Below are 18918 nucleotides of genomic sequence, written 5' to 3'. Positions count from 1 at the left end.
TTTCAATGATGAAGCTGATGGTGAAAAAAGGGGAAGAAGTAGGTTTGCACTCGACCACCCTAGATACCACTGAGCATGCCCAAAGGCACATTTTCACATATCTATGAGACCTTGAAAAAGAGTGACATATGGATGTCTGAACTGTGTAAATGTAGAACCTGGACTCTGAGAGGACTCACTTGCTTGTCAGGTTGCCCGGTGTGCATCATGAGGAATAAAGGAACACCGCTTTCTAAAACCACACCGGAGTTAGAAAGTTTGCTTCCCGGATTTCGGATGACACTATAGGTACGAAGGATGGAGTTGGTCTTAATCTGTTCAATGTGGTTGTTTCCTCCCCACTTCCTGTTAGTTTCAATGACTCCTTGTTCCTGAAAAACACGTTAATGCCATCGCCTCCTCTTTGATGTCTAACTATTTTGACAGTAGTTTTCTACCTCTGTCGGTCCTGTGCTACTTTTATTTCCTATGCTGATGATTTTGACTGAAATATAAGCTGTTAATGGATTTCTCCAAAGGGAAGACTTCACATTTTATATCACCTCTCAGTATGATTATCACTTTTATTGTTACAGTGACCTATGAAACATTATTTGTACTTTAATTGGTGGTCTATAACAGGGGAGTTAAACAGATTTTGGGACTGTAGTTCAAGTAGGTAATTGAACAATGAAAATCCAGTGGGAAACTCTGATCTTTGATGTCTTTGATGAGCTCCTTATAAAAGGTTGTTGGTGGTATAATTTGCCTTCAGCACTTACAGGAACACAGTGCCAGAGCTTACCAGATCTCAGGTTTCCAGTTTAGAGAAAAGATGAAACTCTATTTATGAGTGGTGTATCTAAATCAACAAGCAAGACAGAGGAGTTCATGGAGCTAACCTGAGGAGTCAATGTCAGAGATAGAGCACTGCTGATTTTGCTCAGCTGTGTGCCTCCAGTATAGAAACTGTGTAATCTTCTGTGTTGTCTCTGTGGGGTGGTGTTGATAGCACTAGCAAATGGCTGAGTTCCCAGCAGACTGCTAGTGGGGGCCTTTAGGTGGGTAAAATCTGATTCATCAACCCTATGGAAGCTAACCGCAAGCTGAAAGATTTGCTGATTGCATTGTTAGCTATGTTATATCCCACTATGATAGGGCTTAACATATAATCTTAATACACCTGATCCTCAGAAGTACTACCAAGCAACACTGAGCAACATCACTGCTTGTACACATAGATTCTTTTTCTCACATGGATCTTGATGATTTCCTCTTATTCTCAATTTTCACTGTTGACTGTCACATATCATTTCAAGAGCTAACCCCATCTCTGACTGCAGCTATTCGTTATCAGCCCCTTTGCCTTTACCACTTCCATTTGTAATTTAAACACCCTAATTTAATAGGTTTGTCTCATTATTTTGATTAATCATATTAACTCATATTAATTAAGAGATGGATTTAGGTAATGACAGAGGTTAATGGAGTCAGTTTTCACTTTCCCCTGGTTTTTCAGGGGAGGAGGCACACAGGGGTAGGAACAGAAAATAAAAAGAGAGTAAGAGGAGGGAAAAAAAAGAGAAACTATTGGGGGGGAAATCTCAGTTAGCAATCAGAAATTCCCTGCTAATTGAATGTCTGATTTTATTAATGATGAAATTTATAAAGGTCCTTAAGAAAAGAAAAGAATTTAGCCAGTTCAGCAGTTAAGTGTGAATATTAACTAACTCTGAGATAAAAGGTAAAATATCCATTTTCTTTTCTTTTCTCTACTTCTTTAAATAAAAAGCTCTCTTTGACACTTCATCCCATTAGAGCTTTAGCTTCCTTTGCCATCCATTTCTAAATGGCTGGAGACTGTGCAGAGAATCTAATGTCCTGGATGGTTTAAGAAATGCTGACCTTGGAGGGCAGGAAGTTAATACATGGATCATCATAGTGCTTATTTTCCTTGATGTTTGCTTTCTGATGATGCTTTGATAAGTAAAAGAAGGATTCCAGCTCTGCCCTATGCTCTGTCTCTGCTCTATCGTACTTGTTTCCCTGAGGCTCAAACCAAACTGCAAACAGTATTAGATTTAGGCTGAATCTTGTGTTGGTGCTGTGGGCTGCATTTCCATCACAACAAAGCATGGTGAATCCTTTGCTCATTGAGGTTCCTCCATGACAGAGTCTCATGATAATCACTCCTGGGCATGCCTATCAGCAACTGCTCCTTATTTGTCTCCTTTTACTTACTTGGACCAGCACTATATAAGCATAAGAATGCCATTTGAGGAAGGGAACTCTTTATAACTCCGCTGCCCCCATGCAAATGAACACATAAGGGCCAGTCAATGGAAAGCTCTTTTATCCTCTGCTCCATGGCAGTTCAATTGTCCTGCTTGAATGAATTTTTGTAGCTGAAGCTGGTTGATAGTTAGTTTTCAGGTAGGTATGCAAGACCTCAGAATAAGCATTTTTCTTCTTACCAGAAAAAAAGGTTTTTGTGATAATAGCAACATTCCTGTATACAAAATGAAGTGACATAACCATACAGGAAGGAAAACAGGTGTTCAAACCTGATATTAACAAATATAAGAGAGTTTATTTAAACTATTTTGAATCTAAATCAAAAAGAAATTCAAACAAAGTTGTTTTGTGAACAAACTGTTGAAAAATAACGTAATTGTGAGGCAACTTGTTGTATTTGTATATACCACTGCAGTAAATGCTGCTGATTTGTGAAAGGTAGCCAGTAAGTTTGTAAGATGGTCTAGCTTGAAGTGTAGTGTATTATCAGCCCTAAGATCATTTGGCTATAAATTACAGTTTTTTATATGCAGTCTACATCTTCCCCTCATTTTAATTTGGAACTGTTTTCCCTTGTTCTGTCACAATAGACCCTCCTAAAAACTCCGTCGTCTTATTTCTTATAGCCTGACTTTAGACACTGAAAGGCTGCTCTCAGGTCTCCCCTCCTCTCTTCTCCAGACTGGGCAGCCTCAGCTCTGTCAGCCTGTCCTCATAGGGGAGATGTTCCATCCTTTGGATTATTTTTGTGGCCCTTCTCTGAATGCACTTCAATAGGTCTGCGTCTCTCCAGTACTGACAACTCTACATCTGCTGTACTCCAGGAGAGGTCTCACCAGCACAGAGTAGAGGGAGTAGCAGGGAGATTACCTCCCTTGTCCTGCTGATTGCACTTCTTTTGATGCAGCCCAGGATACAGTTGGCTTTCTGGGCTGTAGGAGCATATTGCTGGTTCATGTCCAGCTTCCTATCCACCAGTACCCCCAAGTTTTTTTCAGAAGGGTTGTGCTCCATCCTTTTGTCCCATGGTTTGTATTGATAGTGAGGGTTTCCATGACCCAGGTATGAGACTTTGCACTTGATTTGCTGAACCTCGTGAGTTTCACCTGGGCCCACTGTTTGAGCCTGTCTAGATCTCTCTGGATGGCATTCCATCCCTCGGGTATGTTAACCTCACCATACAGTTTGGGGTCCTCTGCAAACTTGAGGGTGCACTTGATCACACTGACAAGATGGTTGGTGAAGATCTTAAAAAATGTTTGTCCCAGTACTGACCCCTGAGGGATACTTGTCACTGATCTATATATGGACATGGAGCCATTGACCACCACTCTCTGGGTACAATCTCATAAACCTGTTCCTTATCTATCAAACAGTCCACACACACACAGGAAAAAAATCCATATCTTTCTAATTTGGTGAGGTGAATGTTGGACAGGACCATGTCAAAGGCCTCACTGAAGTCCAAACAGATGTTAACAGTGGCTCTTACCTTGTCCATTATGCACCATTATAGGAGGTCACTTTGTTGGTCAGGCAAGGCCTGCCCTTGATGAAGCCACGCTTGTCTTGTGTGTATCTCTGAACTATCCAGATTTCTTGACTTCAGTACAATTCCTTGCTTTCAGCTACCTTAAGCTAAAGTTTGCTATGCTTTTATGTGAGTTTTTAATTTCATCCAACTAGCGTCTTACCTAACTTGTCTGCCACTCAGATGAAATTTTAATATGAATTTCAGAGGATGATTACTTTTTGGTAATCTGTGATTAAAATAGCAGAAGTCTACAGTGGAATTTTTCCATAATCAGTGTATCAGAATGAATGAATGAAACAAATTTCAGTTCAAGAGGTGCTAGAACAGCTGAAATCTGATAAGTCTGACTGACCTCTTTATGACTTTGATGAGAACGTCAGAAACCAATTGTACTTTTGAAGTGATGTTTTGTAACAGGAAAAAAATCAACCATGCTCTATGATTGTTAGCAACTTCAGAATGTTCGTGGTCTGCTTCTAAGATGTTAAATGACTATAAAATTAACAACTGTTTGTTTGCTTTGCCTTTGCTTAATATAAGCGTAAGTCAATTAGGCAGTGGTTTCTCTGCAAAATCACAGTTGACCTGAGCAATAGAGAACCATGAGTTTGAAAGATCTGTTTCATGTTCTTCGTATGGTATCTTTTCACTTGCAAGTACGAGATTCAAAGAAAGAATTCTGGGAACTTATCATTAAGAGACTTCAGAAATAAATGACTAGAAGCTGCAAAATAAAGCCTGAGATTCTAAGATCATCAGTGAAATCTCAGTACGTTATGAATTAGAACAGTATGACAGTGTGTTTTATTTTCAGCAATTTATGGTCTCGATTGAGCAGGTAAGGCTTCTCAGACCTTTTGGGGTCTCCTTGTGCAACTGTGCCTCTACACATCTGCCTCTCTACCTGGGAATATTCCTAGAACTCCAGGCTCTGAAATCCCACTTTCCCATGAGGTATCATTGAGTTACTTTATTAAAAGCATGCAAAACTTCTACCTGTAAAGAAAAACTTGAGCTGGTAGAATGTAAAAGCTCAGAAAATGTAAAAGCCAGCTAAGAAAACACGTATACATGCATTCACATACGTATATATTTAGGAGACAATAATACTACATGATATTTTAAGATAGTTTGGTGATTATGTTGCAATCTGACTTAATTTTGTAACCTTACATTTTACAAATCTGTTGATTTCAGTGAAGGTTCAAATGGAAGACACCAAAGACACTATTTTATTGCAGAAACAGAGGCAAGCTGGACTGTTCCTTTTTTGAAATTTTTATTGAATAGTCTTTGAATTCATTTTTGTCTAAAAGGAAGAATTTAGTATAAGAGTTTGATTTTACTGTTTATGGCTTTTTTTTTCTTCCCCATATTCCTCCACTTAAGTTTGTGGTACAGATTTTTTAAATTAGTAGCAGGCAAATAGCTAGAGATTTATATATTGCCTGGAGGTACTAAATAGGCAAAATCATATGGTAATTTTACTCTCTAACTATTAAACAGGGGGAGGAATAAGAGATAAATCACATAGAATTGATATTTCTCTCCTTTCCGGGGGGGAGGTAGGGAAGGAAGAAAGAAAATGTGCCACTGTGGTTTAATTCTAATATTACCTGTGTTGAATTTATACCAGGTAAAAGTCAGTGAAGTTGCTTCACCATGTACAATAGCATAAGGTTAGGAAGGAGTCCTGTATGTTAAAACACTGTGTGTAAGTAAATACACATTTCTGGTACACTGTATCTCTTTGTCTGTGCATATTCAAGTGCATATATTTCACAGCTCCTGTCTGCATCATTCACTTCCAAAACCAGCATGCATTCATTTTCATAACTTTTTCTTCTATTACAATATTAATGGGACTATCAATGGGAAAGGACAAGAGAAGCATTTTTAATGTTTATCTGACAGTTGCAAATTTCACTTGAGGTTGTTTACTGGGATCTGATTGTTGGCAAAGAGGAGTAGGGAAGGCAGCAAGATGAATGGGATCACAGGAAGAAGAGATGTATTTATAGGCCCTCTTAGCACCATCTAAGAGTAATAAAAGGTCCTGTCTTACTCCTCCTTTACCAAGTCTTAAGTTTTAAATGGTAAAAAATGAGACATTGTTTTAATTAACTTCTATCTAATCCAGGCAGCCTGTTTAAACTGAAACGTTTTGCATTGAGGTATATGAAAATTAGGTGAAGGTCTCTGTGTGTATATGTTCTTTAGTTCCTTTAGGGGAAAAGATGGTTGGAAGTGAGGGAGAGTTTGCAGACTTGCAGGTGAACCTGTAATGTGATGTCAACTGCTTTTGACCTTCAGTTCTAGGACTATATAGGGAGGAACTTATTTGTTATGGGAAGAGTTGAAGCTTTTCCCAATTGTGCTTTGCAGTTTTACAGCCCCTGAGTTTATAGATCTAGATGTTGTGCTTCCAATTTTTTCATCACTGCAAACATTTTTCTTCCAACAAAGGAAAAAAAAAAAAAAAAAAAGAAAACAACAACCAATAGTCTTGAAGTTCTGCTGCTTTATCTTTTTAGTTTGTGCTTTAAAATGTTTATCTTTAGGTCTCATTTTTTCAACCAGAAATGCAGAAAGATTAACTGTTCTTTTTGATGTTTCAGTGAGAGTTTTTACATAACTGCACAGTGTTACCAGCCAGTCTTTAAGAACAGAATCAAATATTGATAAACTGTAGACTATGCAGTATACTACATTGTGTTCAATCTCGTCTATCACAGGTGGCTGCAGAAATAGAAACGTTTCAAAACTAGGTAGCTAGCTGAGATATTTGGGAAACTGGCTGTTTCAACTGAGGAAACAGTTGTAGAAGAGTATGTAACTGTGAGGAGTAGGTTTAATTTGCAATGCAAAATGAAATCCAGAATAATTGCTATGTAGATTTGAATTGCTAGATACTTAGTTTTTGAATTCTTCTCTCCTTGTTTTTCTCAATAGGCCTGAGTCTTTTGATGAATTAAATCTTCTCTGATGAATCTTGCTGGGCACAGCTGAGGAGCCTTGATGATAACTTAAGCAACTCCTATGAGGCACCGTGGCAGCTCTTTTCTTTTCAAGTGAAAAATAGTAATTTTCCACAGGAAGCAGGTATGTTCCATAGTATTTTAATTATGTAAATGTAACTGTTAGGGGGAAGAATGGGAAGAACTTCCAGTTTTCAGTATGTAAAAAAATAATTGTCACTAGATGTGAATTCTTACTGTGTTTTGAAATACCAGAGTAAGGGAATACTAAATCTGGGAAGTGTTAGTCATAAAACCCTTGGAAAGGAAATCAAGCAGCAAAATGGTGTTCTTAGTTGTAATGGTGGTTTCTAACATTTGCTACCTAGAGAGAGGCAAAGATATCGGTAGAGACTGCAACCTGGTAATTCCACTCACTGTTTATCAATTACCAGCACTCGTTTCTATTCAGTGTCAAGTTTGGGTTAATTACAATAAGGTTGCTTTCAACTGTTAGGTTACTTACTTTGCTAATTACTGTTGGGTATTCCCTGTTGTCACTGCCCTCAGCCCTGTTTATTTCCTGCAAAATCCAAATTCACACTGAGACTAAGGAAGTGTGGATCTATACTTTATTAAAAAGTCAGTATAGCAGCCTTGTTGCACATAATTCTATTGTCTAAGGCTTTCTCTGCATTTTTAATCAGAAGAATATAGGTTGGGAGCATCCGTGCTATGCTACTTTACACAACAGGCAGTGCAGTCTTAGCATACCTCTGGCCTCCACATGCAACTTCTCTCCTACAGAACCTCTGCTGGCTGGAATCTCTGCAGAACAAGTCCTATGCTTTCATTTAATACTGTTTGGGTAGTATCATCTCACTTACTGACCAACTGACTGATGGAGCCAAAACCTACAGATTGGCCCTTGGACTCAGTTCTTCAAAGTGTGACAGCCTCAGCAAGCTACCATCATAAAAGTAGCATCAACAGGGCCTTTATCACTTGTAAGCAACTGTCTACCTCCTCAATCCCAGATCATTGCATCTTTCTAAACTGAATCCTCTTGGATGGATTTAGTGTGTCCTTTTGTCATTAATATGGCCATGCTGCACATAAGACAGCCTCGTATATTGGGCTAACCATTAAGTTTAAAGCCCAGAACTTATGTGTTTAGAAAGTGAATTTGACTGCTAGTGAAGTCAAATGGCCAGTATTTAGAAAAAGCAAGTATCCTGTATTACAGTTGTGAGACAAGAAAGGAAGCAATTATGAGGGAAGATTCGCTACGCTTCTATTTTCAAAAATTCTAAATAAATGTAAATTGTGTTCACCAGTGAGTTAGGTTGGCAGTATTCAGATGTATTCCTGTGATTTGCATGGTTGGGAAAGGAGGAAATTTTGGAGCATAGTAAAGTTTTTCCAGAAACCACAAGCTTCTTTTCCCTGTCTGCTTGGAGCAAATGTAAATGTGAATGTGTTTCCTGGTGATTGTCCAGATGATAGCCTCTTCGGCATTCCACCAAACGGCCACCTGTCTGCCTGTAATAAATGATGGCTATAAAGTGAAGTGATTGCAGCTGTGATACTGCCAGAGGCATTTGTTTATATTCTTATAATATGTATCAGATTGAATAGAAATTATCACTTACCATTGACAAATGGAGAGTGGAGATAGTTGGTGGGTATGAGGAAGCTTAGCCAGAGCTGGGCTGGCTGCAAACTTTCTTTGGTGAGGGCTGTCTGCAGAATGCAGGTGTTGAGCCAGCCAGTGATTAATGCTGTGACTGGATGCTCACTTGTGTTAATGATCCACGTGTCTTTGGATCACTGCATGTGGTCCAGAAAGTTGCTTCTCCGAAAGAATCCCAGTGAGTAAAATCTGCAATTTTGAGGGTGGCATGTGTAAGTAAGTAAATGGAGGCCAAATTAGAGGAGTGTTCCTGGGTATTTCATCAGGAGAAAAGTATTGTTCTGTAGTGTTATCCCTCAATGTCTAAGAAGTGTACAAAACCAGGATTGCTGAATCTAATCAGAGCATCCCTGACTGGATGCATTATATATTACTGTAACAATATACTGTTAATTAAGCAGGGAAAATGTCTGTTCCTTAGACCTCTTTCTGACCAAAAGAGTGGCTTGTATTACTAGTTTCCTGAACTACTGTGAATGGTTTTTCTTTGTCTCTGTGTAGACACAGGACTTTCTTTTCTACACTGAGAATCTGACTATGTCCAAATGAAAAGCTTCAGAACTGATCACTGGCTGGAAAGATGATCAAGTACATTGCAGATTTGTAAACAAGCTAAATGTTTTAGGTTACAAACAGCATTTATCCCTTTGCTAAGTCTTGAGGGAGAAACTGGAGCTGAAGAAAACTCTTGGACCAAAGATGGAAAAGTAAGACAAGCAATACTATCACTACTGCTTGACATAAATTTAAAAGTAGACTGAACAAATCTCTAGAAGCTATGCAGTTGGTAGATGTGGTAACCTAAGTGCCCTCTACATACTCTTTGTCTTTTTAAAAAGTCTACATGTGAAAAGCTGTATCTGTGGGTATCTGTAGTGAAATGCCATTTCTTATTTGTTATATGAAGTTAGTTGAAAGTGGAGACACTGAAAGAAATCTAGTAGGAGTGACTAAGGAAGCAAAGTGCAAGCAGCAGGAGTGTTGTAGTTCAGATCAGTTCCATCTGTTGAGCGTGTCCCACTTTGGTATGAAACAATAAAGGTAGTATCAAAGTCCATAGATGTTTTGTAGAAGAAAAAATATAGGATATGCAGCAAGCTGTAGCACAGAGGTAAACATCCTCTTACCCAATTTTTCCTTTCTGAAAATGTTCCACCAAGAGTGTTTTGTGTGTCTATAGAATACAGAGCTGATTTGAATGAAACTCAAAATGAGCAAGGCCTAATACTTCTGCCAGAAGTGAGAATAGACTCTGTTGTTAGCTGCCTTTTTGCTCATCTCTCTGTTTTCTGAAGTGCTGCCTAGTACCTGGAAAGGCAAACTATCCTCTAATTCTTGCAGTCTTGCCCTAAGTATGTCTTTTCAGCTTGGTAGAAAACATGTCCCAAATCTTTAAGAATCTGAACTCCTTCTGATTGATAAGTTCAGGGAGTGCTGCCACTCAACCCTGTGCAAGGACTTTCAACTTGGAAAGAAATGCTCTCTTAATTACCTGCTCAGAGACTGAGTTACTATTAGGAAGAGAGTTAAACATGAGTTGGATAATTGAAAACACTAAAAAAAATAAAACATCAATTTTATCAATTTCTTCTAATTCATTAGCCCCAGTGATGGCTGTTACGTTTGGTTTCCTCATCAGCAGAAGAAGCTATTGGATACAAATGAACTCATTTTTCTTGTGCTGCTAACATCTATAAGGCAAATGATGCTTTGTCTGGCTTCCATGGGATGACAAACTGTTCGTCTGCAGATCCACTGGCTTTGGCTTGCTTTCCTGTCTGTCTTACATTTCATTCTACATCATGCATTTGTGCAGTGAGAAGGCTTCTTGCCAGAGATCTGGCTTAGAACGCACTACTCTACTCACTGATTCCTGGTCTTGCTAGGACAGACAGTTCCTTATGAAAGTTCATAAATCATAAATGCATGATGTGATCAGTACAACCCTCCTGTATTGAAATTTCAACAAACAGCTTGCCCAAGCAAGTAGGAGGTTGAGCTGGGTACATATATGCACTGCAAGTTCTGCTATTTCTATCAGTACATTACTTTCAGATGTTTTGTCACAGATGCTGGCGCTCTAAATCTCTAGAACAGTAGTTTAGATGTGTTTCTGTTTGTGAAGCATCGTTCAACAGTAGGAAATAATTTTTGTCTCTTTGTTCAGAATGATGTGTTTGCTTTAGCTTTAATGTCATAGCAATGGATTTGTATTCCTGGTTCTGCTACCGAGAACTCAATACTGGTCTCTGTGTTACAGTTTTCAATGGGGCAGTAATGCATTCTTCTGAAACTATTCCAAAATCTTCAGACGTGTAAATTTGTGAGGAAAGAAACCTACTAGTCTTAATGAGAAAAGAGTAACTCAAAAATCCCTTTCCTGATTTCTTATTAGCTTTGCATTTAAAAAAATTAGATTGTCCATGTAAAGCTTACAAAAAGCAGAACTTTGACACTTATTTTAAATCTGCAAGTGCTCTCAGTAAGAAAAAGCTGTTTATTACTATAGCTTTACCATAACTTCTTTATCTATTACATTCACCAGTTCTTGTCCTCATTTAATCTAAAGGAGCGCAGGACCAGGTTTTGAGGGGGAATGTATGGCAGGCTGCATTTATCTGTTAATGTCTGGTACTGGGAAGAGAGGAGGTACTTATAACTTTGCTTAGTGCCTAAATGTCAGTTTATCATGGTATCATAAATAAAGTCCATGCAATTGTAACACTTAAAGTAGGTATGGTATTGCAGCAATTAGGCGTTATCTCCTAAATACATTTGTTGGCAGGTCCTGATGCCTATAAAAACAAACGAACAAAAAAACACCACCAAAAACACATAACAAAATGGGAAACCTTTCCTGTTCTTCAGTGAGTCCCCTCCTGATGGAACATAAGTGATCTGAAGCTCACTGCTGTTGCATTCTTCTGACTGGTAATTAATTAAATGCATAGTTTCTGCAGTTTCAGTATAGCCATGCTTACTTGCTTTCAAGTTAACTCAGTAGCACCTTGTGTATTCTTACTTTGTTCTCTTGTAACTGAAATTGAAAGTATCTAATGTCATGTTCATTTAGGAACACTTACTCTCATTAATTTGAGCTAGAGGAGCATTTAATATGAAGTAGAAATAGATAACAGGCAGTGACAGTATATCTCAACAGTATAGGGTGCTAAATTCATTAAGTTTCAGGAGATACTGAAGACCGTGAGCTATATTGATTATGTGGCTGAACCATGGATATTTTCATAGCTGCAAAGGATTTCCTTTCTACAGAATCACAGCAGCTGGAAGGGACCTCAAGAGATCATCAAATCCAACCCCCCTGCCAAAGCAGGTTCCCTACAATAGGTCACATGGGTAGGCAATCCAGATGTGTAATTTCCTATGTTCATAGAAGACGTCTCCACAACCACTCTGGGCAGCCTATTACAGTGCTCCTTCACCCAACATGTGAAGATTCTTCCACATGTTTGTACAGAAGTTCCTACGTTTAAATTTTAGCACATTACTCCTTGTACTATCACTGTGCACCACCGAGAAGAGCCTGGCCTCATCCATTTGCCTCCCTCCTCCCTTTAGATATTTATAAACATTGATCAGATCCCCTCTCAGTCTTTTCCCCAGGCTGAACAGACCCAGGTTACTCAGCCTTTTCTAGTATTGGAAGTGCTCCAGGCCCTTTATTAATAATCTTAGTGGCCTCTGCTGAACTCCTGTGTTTTTTGAATTGGGGAGCCCAGAACTGGATGCTGTAGTCTAAATGTGGCTATGTAGTTATTCCTGCCCGAAGTATAAGGACTGATTGCACCCCTAAACCTCTGCACAGAGAGTGGATGGGTTTGGGGTAAGGTGTTTTTAGTTTGCTTTTAGTTCTCACTGCTTTGGTCTGTTAGTAGTAGGGAATAAATTATAGTAGCCTCTCTACACTGAGTCTGTTGTGTCCATGATGGTGACTGGTAAGTGATCTCCATGTTGTTACTGTATTTTCTCTTCTTTTGAGGAGAAGGAGGAAAAGAATGCAGTGATAGAGTTTAGCTGTCCATCATGGTGAAACTGCCGGAGGAGCTGAGCATGGTTCCTCGGCATGCTTCCTAGAGGAAAGTGTCTCACCTCTGCTTTTGACTGGTGAAACTTGCAGTTCTTGTCCTCTATTTTGTCACTGACAGAATCCGTGGGATCTATAGTCTGAAGCAACTGTAAAAATTTGAACAAAAATTTGTGTAGTGTAGTGTCCTGTTAGATAATGGCTCTATTGCACGCTTCTGGGAAGAACATCAGTGTTTGGTCCCTGAAGTGTGTGCAGAAGTGTAACCAAAATACCTATAGACAGCACTTCTCCTTTCCCCAGAGATCCTGCATAGATGTGATGGCAGTTCCCTCCAGAGTATATCAGTGCTGCCACTGCTCTGGATTGCTGGATAGGTGTGAGAGATGTAACTTCTCTGGACGTGTCCTATGACAGTACAACTCAACATACCCGTGCTAATCATGGTCTGGAGCTGACTTGTGACAGTGATAATTACTTTCCCTTTAGGTTTCTGCTAAGGAACCACTACGTGCTTTATATGGGTCAATAAATTAAGTGCCCAGTGTGACGTCAGTTTCTCTCATTATACTTGTTCTAAGAGGATAAGAGAAGGAAACTAAGCATTGTGATGGGAAGTGAAAACAACTAGTTGGAGCTACATACAGACTAGTCAGCTTTGTCCACTAAGCAAAAGTGAAATTTGCTAAGAGATTGATAGCTTTTGGATCCTGACCTGCAATTGCCAGCTCAAACCACTAGGCAGTGCTTGCTGTTTTCTTTGCCTTTTTCCTCTTCACTTTAGTTCTTTCTTATGCCATCTGAACCATTTCCAAGAAGAGAGAGCTAAGAACACAGTAACTTGGGGCAGGAATCTTTCCCCTGCACTCTCACTCCCCACTCCCATTCCTGTCCATACAAGATTGATAATGAAACCAATACCTTTCACCGGCGTAATTTTCATATTTAATGAGCGTGACTCAAAAACTATTACATTAATTAGTCAAATCCCACAAATCGTTAATGGTGCACGCAGTAATTAATATTGTATTCAATTAAAAGCTGACCTGTTTCAGGTGCTTTCCCCTGGTTTGGGGGGCTCTTTGAAGACAGCGTATGTTTCAGTGCCTGAGGCCAAGACTTTTATTTTGTTTCAGTGGTGGGCAAGGAGATATTCTTTTCTGTTTTGCTTTTGGTTATTTTTTTTTTTTCCCACTATGAACATATGCTGGTTTCTCCCCCCGCCTCCATCTCCAAACGTGCTGCTATCACTGTACAGACAACCTGCTTGCTGTGATTTATGGGCTAGCACTGTGCGGGGCTCACAGACTGGAAAATTTCCAGTTTACACAAGAATTCCCTGAAAAATGAGCTTGGTTAATTTATTTCTTTCATTAACAAGTTCGAACTGTGAGATAATCTGAAACCCACCACCCTCCCCTTCACAAACCCTGAGAAGCTCAGAAGGCCCTTTTCAGCTTCCAGAGGGCCCCAGTTCACTCCTTTACTAGTTATGGGCAAAAAGTGTATGATTGAAACTTTTTTCTGAAGTTTCTTTATACAATTTGTTTCTTTGTTTGTTTGTTACTTATGTGAAGGGGAAGGGTGGAGGCCCTAGATCCTAATGTTAATATTTTAGGCCGTTTTAGTGGTCTTGCTGCTTTATCCTGCTGAAGCCTGTGGTTTTGCTGCTCACCGGGTCTGCAAGAGCAGGATGCGGTCCTTGAACTAAGCCTTGTTTTAGATGCTCCCTCCTGTTCAGCTGTGGTTCACTGGCTGCTTAAGATCCACAGAGCGTATCCAGTACTTTCCTGTTCTGTTTCCTCCTGTTTAGTAGAAGGTGATGAGTTGTATGTAGGTCTAGTCCTGACGCTCCTCTGCGCTGCTGATTTGGACACCACTGGGTACAGTGACCTTGCTACTGGGAGTTGTTACTTCTCATCCAAAGCTATTAACAACTCATTTTTGCATTTCCTTTCCTTCCAACAGTTGTGTGTGTTTTCAAGTACTCCACCGTGTGTCTGTTCCATGCTGCATGGGTTAGAAATGCTTGCTTGTCCCTTCTGCAGATTCACAGACCTTGTTGTAACTCCCTCCTGTTTTTCTATGTTCTGCCATGCAAAGAACCAATACTGAATATAGCCCTATAATCTTCTCACTAATGGGAAAATCTCACTAATGTTGAAAAAAGAGAAGTTATTATCACTCCTTTGTCTCACAGCAATTGTCTTTAGATGCTTGTTAAAACAGTAATCATGGTGAAATCATCCTGTGTGCTTCTGAACAATATTGTATCTGCTCTGACCAAAGAATTTTCCACCAGATCCCTGCTCTCTAAACTACTCTCTTTGATTCTGTATCCATAATGTACTATTTTTCCCTACTGATAGATATGTATCCGTACTAAGTTTCTGCAAAACAGGAGGAAAAAGATGCTCTTTTTCTGAAAATATGCTAATGCTATACAGAGTTTTTGAATAAGAAACACAAGAATTTTCACTGAGATTTTTTTCCTGAGTTAGGTCATTTTTTAAGGAAATAAGAAAGGCTTTGAAGCCAAATAGCATAGATAGCATAGATTATTCACCTGTAAATCAAAAGAACGTTCTGAGGAGTTTTATTTGGTGACATTAAAGACTTTTATGGCAAATCCAGAAACAGTATCCACATACTGATGCCTATTCATTAGTCCAGCCAAAATGTTTTTCTGTTTATGTAGTATTTAACACATTTATGATGTGTTTAAGCGGACCTCAAATAAATAAATAAATAAATAAATCTTTCTAATGAATGTTTGGGCTCCGTATAGTGACAGTGAGCCTCCTGATGGTGGGATTGCTTCTTGCAGTTGCCATATGTGGTGCTCTTGCAAGTATTTTGAGGAATCCCAAAGATCTCCATACAATAAGCTAAAAACTAGTTAGTGTGAGTGATGCAGGTGTGCAGTGCTTGTCAGTTGTTTTTTGTTCTATGTCAGGAATTGTTACGTACTGTATTAAATATCTAGAAATTGCCAACTGAATAAAGTTATCCCTCTGCATATTTTTCTATTGGGAGGGTAGATATCAAGTTGCTAGAATGGAGATCACTGTGCAAATGAAGGGGTGACTAGAAGCGCTGATATCAAATGTTGTTTTAAGCTTCTGAGCCCCTACTCCTCTGTTTTCACTGAGGGTCTGAAAATTTTAATGAGACCCACTCGGCAGGAGTCAGTGGGCTGGCCACTGGCTGCACACTGCGGGTCACTGCTGTGGCTGGCATTGCATGGCAGTGAGCACCCTGCGGCTGGGCGAGTGCTGACAAACGTGATCTCCCACAGGAGCATGGTAAGCATCCTGTGACTGTGAGGTAGCAAGGGTCAGGCAAAATTTACTTGCATGTTATTCTTTCTTTTTCTTGTCATTGCTCTTAACTATGCAAACTGAGAGTAGACTGTTCAAAAAGACTAAGGAGAAACTGACTTTAGGTCTTTTGTAGAAAGCTGCTTGAACTCACTGATCTGTTTAAAACAGAATAGCCCACATTCTTGTGCAATTTTTTTTTAATTTTTTTTTTTTTTACAAGTACCTTACAAGCATATTGCTAGGTACAAGCACAACCCTCTGAGAAGCTGTAGAAATAAGTGTCACACATATTCATGCAAGAGGGAAAGAGAGAGCATACCTGCTAATTCCTGACTATCTCTTTAATGTAACATGGGAAGTTCTTAGACAGCTAGTTGGGTTGCTAGTTGTGCCCTCTGTTCTTTTAAGAGCAGTTTGGAGTTTGCTGGCAAAACAAGTGAGCACTTCCCACATGTTTACGTTACGTAACACTATGATAATCTTAGTCACATAGACTACAATGATTTGTGTTGACGAGGTGTATGGGGCTGCTGAATCACGGCCTGAACCTCTGATTGATCACCTGAGGCGAGCAATGACTCAGCCACCGGAGCACAGGTGAAAGCAATTCACCTGTGTTGTCAGAAGGGGTGGAGCCTGGCTCCATCTCTCCTAGACCCATTTAAGAGCTGACTGCCAGCAGGGAAGTATCTCTTCTGGAGATTCGCTCCACCTGAGTTTCCCCATGCAAGCCCAAGTTACGGGTGAGTGTACATATCATTTCTGTTTCCTTCTTTGGTGTAATAACATCATAGCCAAGCTCTCTGTTATACCTTAACATCTGTATATTCATTAGTTGTACACTGCTATAACCATAAATTGGTATATTCATTAATTGTGCACAAGGTAAGCAGATTTTTTTACTTGAACTGATGACTTGCCTTGCTTCTTTCCATTACTATCCTGAGCCATGTGGTTAGGGAAAACCAAGTGGATTTCCTGTTATTTTCAGGAGCTGGAGTTTTTCCCAGAGAAACTGGTGATGTTCACTAAGGAAAGTCAGGGCAGAGTGAAGTAGAGTGCATACTGAAACTGAGTTCCTTTCTTTTCTTCAGAGACTGAAGTTAATGGGGTCGCATGTGGAATCCTCTTGGTGCACAGCTATGCAGTCACTGAGTATCTGGCAGTTGTTTTTCTTCTATCATTAGGAAATTTATTGTGCTTAAATGAAGGAAAGTCTGATTTGTGGGGGGATATACATGGAAATGCCCAAACTTCTTAATAGGGAAACCGGAAAAACTCTCTAACTCTTGGTTACTGTAGTTAACTAGTCTCAATCTAAATTATTTAGATAGGTGAACACAAATCCTTTTGATTGTGTTATGTTGAGTATGCAAGACAAGGCAGCTAAACCATGAGAAGAAACCTTGGCATGATTATTGCTTGATAATGCTTTGGATGAAAGAAGAGAAAGGGTCCTTTACATTTGAACTTCTTATCCTTCTAAGGTAGAAGGAAATAAAAGTATAAGTTGGAAAATGTATCTTCTGCCTCTGATTCATAGGACTGTTCCACTCCTTTAACATAATGTGGAAATGACAACAGATTCAAGTAAAAGTAAATGATTATCTCCTGAGAGCATAAGAAAAATGTGGTTCAGCTCTTTGGCCTGGGAAAATCATAATTCTAGGTCAGAAGTCATTAGAGTAGTACATCTCTGTATATATATATATATATATTTTTTTTCTTTCTCTTTAGTTTGTCAAAATCCTGCCTGTTGAGAATGTGATTTTGCTGAGGAACTCATTTGGAGGCTAGATGAAAACAATCTGGATACATATACACTTTATTATTTAGAATCTTTATTGATTAGTAAAATACAAGGGAATTAAGTTTTTTTTTGTGCCTATAAAAAGGAGAAGGAATGAAGAACATCACCCTGGGATATGGTACGTTCTGCAGCAACTATCCATTTCACCTGTTGGCAAATACAATGCTATTCTTAGCAGATCTATCACAGGTTCTTTCCAAAGGCTCCAACCAGGTACAGCTAATATACAGTTCTTAGTCTTCAGACCTCATCCTCTGGAAAGGCAATTGCGTTTTAAAAATGGTTCAGATTTGAATTTTTCAATGCTAAATCAATTCTTAAATCAATTTGCTTTGACGTTCCTTTTCATATGAATTTTCTCTTTTAAGTAGATTCTATATCTTGTTCTTACATCTGTTGAGTTCTAACCTGCATGCTACTGCTAATTTGTGCACTTTTCAGACACAAGTGTTTCAGAACCTGTGTTTCCTCAGTGCTTGTAGGGAAGATGGTATTCTTCCTTGCCACAATAATATCATGCTGAGTCCATTGTAGTTGATCTTCTGGGGGAATTTATTTGGCATAATCAGTGCTGTAAACCTGTCTCTAATGAGTCTATGCTGACAGACACGAACACAGGTATGGCTGCTGAAATCTAGTCCTTCACAACTCCAAGGAGACTGACTGAGATCATAATGTTCTTGTTCCTAGTTAACTATTTCCAGCAGAGCAACACTACACTTAAAGAACTTAAGGCAACAGGTTGCTAGTACTATCTTTTCTGTGCTGGCTCCAGCCATTTGTTCCCTGGCTGCTTATAAAGCATAGTTCATTTTATCTGTGTCTTCTTCATTGTTTTGTGTCTTATAGCCCTTTGCCTGTTGTCTACTAAATCTTCTAGCCTTGAGCCCAGAGATCTTTCATTCACATTTATTTTTCTTTCCAAAGGCTGAATGAGTATCTCCTTGGCTAATGTCCAATTTGTAGCTACCCAGAGGCCTCTTGATTTGAGAGGCAATAGAGTACTTGCTTTATTTCATATCTAGTGTATCTTACTTCTAATCTTGTGTACAGGGACATTGTCTGGACTTTAAATCAAGTTGTCTGCAGTCCAAGTTCTGGCCTGATAGAAGATGCCTGAATTCACTCTACCTCTGAACATTCATGTACACCATCATAACATTTACATCTAAAGTCACCTTTCAATTTTTCTTCCAGTTGAAGCTCCTTTCCTCTCATTCTGTTGCACTTCTTTCATACCCTGGAGCAGCTGCTGTTATTTCGTTATGTACTTCTCTGGGAC

The 18918-nt window shown here is 39.2% G+C and overlaps 1 protein-coding gene across 12 annotated transcripts in view; it reads left to right on the top strand.

Annotated features, from left to right (window-relative positions):
• LOC146544324 (uncharacterized) overlaps nt 1-18918 on the top strand; it is a 175328-nt gene that overhangs the window by 43192 nt on the left and 113218 nt on the right. For all 12 annotated transcript variants that reach the window (XM_085225366.1, XM_085225370.1, XM_085225367.1 and 9 more), the window contains exon 2: nt 6761-6910. The gene's annotated coding sequence lies outside the window, so the exon portion shown is untranslated. The remainder of the gene's footprint in view (nt 1-6760; nt 6911-18918) is intronic.

Source organism: Meleagris gallopavo, chromosome 5 (genome assembly GCF_905368555.1).
Source record: "Meleagris gallopavo chromosome 5, MGAL_WU_HG_1.1, whole genome shotgun sequence".
Classification (NCBI taxonomy): Eukaryota; Metazoa; Chordata; class Aves; order Galliformes; family Phasianidae; genus Meleagris; species Meleagris gallopavo.
The sequence above is the reverse complement of the archived record's forward strand: the minus strand, read 5'-3'. Positions and strand labels throughout refer to the sequence as shown.